General features: G+C 35.6%; 1 long non-coding RNA gene across 1 annotated transcript in view; it reads right to left on the bottom strand.

The window, feature by feature from the left end:
- LOC115302871 overlaps nucleotides 1–1,128 on the bottom strand; it is a 10,859-nt gene extending 9,731 nt beyond the window's left edge. Inside the window, exon 1 of the long non-coding RNA XR_003913677.1 lies at nucleotides 949–1,128. This is a non-coding gene — a long non-coding RNA (uncharacterized LOC115302871). The remainder of the gene's footprint in view (nucleotides 1–948) is intronic.
- Between the last annotated feature and the right edge of the window lie 1,406 nt (nucleotides 1,129–2,534).

Raw genomic sequence — 2,534 nt, 5'->3', positions numbered from 1 at the left:
AAACAATGTAGTTCACAACTTTTGCAGACTTACAAAGAGAAATCACTTGACTATCTCCATAAAAATAATTTGAAAAAATTAATATCCACTTATACTAACACCCTCAGCAAACCAGGAATAGAAGGAGACTTCATTTAATTAATAAAGGGCATGTACTGAAAACCTATAGCTAATATCATACTTAAAGGTGAAAGACTAAGTGCTTTTTCTCCAGTAGACTAGAAACAAGGCAAGGTTGTTCTTACCACTTAAGTTAAACATTTTACTGGAAGTCCCAGGTACTGAAATAAGGCAAGGGAAGGGAAGGGAAAGTAAAACTTTTCCTGAAGGAATCAGTAAGAAATCAACCAGTACTAATAACTGAATTTGGCAAGATTGCAGAATACAAGACAATACCTAAAAATCAATCGAATTTCTATATACTAGCAACAATCAGAAATTCAAAAAAATTTTAAAATACCATTCATTAGAAACATTAAAATATGAAATGCTTACCCCCAATTATATGGTCAACTAATCTTTGACAAAGCAGGAAGGAATATCCAATGGAAAAAAGACAGTCTCTTCCACAAATAGTGTTGACAAAACTGGACAGTGACATGCAGAAGAAGGAAACTGAACCACTTACTTATATCATCATCAAAAATAAATTCAAAATGGATGAAAGACCTAAATGTGAGACAGGAAACCATAAAAATCCTAGAGGAGAAAACAGGCAACAATCTCTTTGACCTCAGCTGTAGCAATTTCTTACTAGACACGTTTCTGGAGGCAAGGGAAACAAAAGCAAAAATGAACCATTGAGACTTCATCAAGATAAAATGCTTCTGCACAGTGAAGGAAACAATCAACAAAATGAAAAGGCAGCCTACAGAATGGGAGAAGATTCTACAAATGACATATTTGCAGTCAGTATCCAAAATCTATAAAAAAACTTCTCAAACTCACCATCCAAAAAGCAAATAATCTGCAGCACCTGGGTGGCTCAGCTGGTTGAGCATCCGACTCTTGATTTGAGTTCAGGTCATGATCCCTCAGTCGTGAGAATGTTGGGCTCTGCCTGAGCATGGAGCCAGTTTGGGATTCTCTCCCTCTTTCTCCCTCTGTTCTTCTCTTGCTTGTGCTTGCATGCTCTCTTTATCTTCTCTCCCCCCCCCAAAAAAAAAAAAAGAAAGAAAGAAAAAGAAAAAAAAGATAGATACTATTAGGTATTTACCCCAAAGATACAAAAATACTGATTCAAAGGGGCACCTGTACCCTGATGTTTTATGGCAGCATTATCAACAATAACCAAACTATGGAAAGATCTCAAATGTCCATTGACTGATGAATGGATAAAGAAGAGGTGGCATATATAATGGAATATTACTCAGCCATAAAAAAGAATTAAACTTTGCCATTTGCAATGATGAGGATGAAACTAGAGTGTATTATGCTAAGCCAAAAAAGTCAGAGAGAGACAAATACTATATAATTTCACACATATATAGAATTTAAGAAACAAAACAGATGAAAGTGTGGGTAATAAAAGAAAGAGAAGGAAGCAAACCATAAGAGACTCTTATCTATAGATAACAAACTGAAGTTTGATGTAGAGAGGTCGGTGGGGGATGGGCTAAATGGGTGATGGGTATTAAGGAGGGCACTTGTTATGATGAGCACTGGGTGTTATATGTAAGTGATGAATCATTGAATTCTACTCCTGAAACCAATATTAAATTATACGTTAACTAACTAGAATTGAAAAACTAGTTTGAGGGGGTACCTGGGTGGCTCAGTCAGTTGAATGTTGGACTTCAGCTCAGGTCATGACCTTGTGGTTCATGAGTTTGCGACTCACATTGGGCTCACTGCTGTCAGCGCTTGGGATCCTCTGTCCTCCTCTCTCTGCCACTCCTCTGTGTTCTCCCCCATATCAATCAATCAATCAATAAAAATTTGAAACAAAAACCACAATAAGGAATAAATTAGAAACACAATTAGGAATAAATTTAACAAAAGAAGCACAATACCTGTATACTAAAAGCTATAAAACATTGCTGAGAAAAATTAAAGACCTAAGTAAATGGAAAGATAGATCTTATTCTTGGGTCAGAAAACTCAACATTTTAAAAAAGATTTTAGTTTTAAATAATCTTTACACTCAATGTGGAATTCCAACCTACGACCCTGAGATCTAGAATCACATGCTCCACTGACTGAGACAGCCAGTTACCCCAGAAAACTCAATATTATGGAAATTTACAACTACATTCTGAAATTTGTATGAAAATACAAAGGGCCTAGAGTAGCCACAAAATTTTTGAAAGAGAAAGTTGGAAGATCTACAGTAGTAGGAGTATTTAAATGGTAGTAAATCCATAGTGTTGAATACTATTCATCGAGTTGGTCCGAGGGTTGTGGGTTATCGTTAAGCTGAATACTATTCATCAATAAAATGGAATAAACTATTGATATGTGCAACATGGTTAGGCATTAAAATCCTTATGCTGAATGAGAAAAGTTTGACAAAATGTATACAGTATGGTTCTGTT

This window comes from Suricata suricatta, chromosome 9 (genome assembly GCF_006229205.1).
Source record: "Suricata suricatta isolate VVHF042 chromosome 9, meerkat_22Aug2017_6uvM2_HiC, whole genome shotgun sequence".
NCBI classification, from domain to species: Eukaryota; Metazoa; Chordata; class Mammalia; order Carnivora; family Herpestidae; genus Suricata; species Suricata suricatta.
This window is presented reverse-complemented; position numbering and strand designations above follow the sequence as displayed.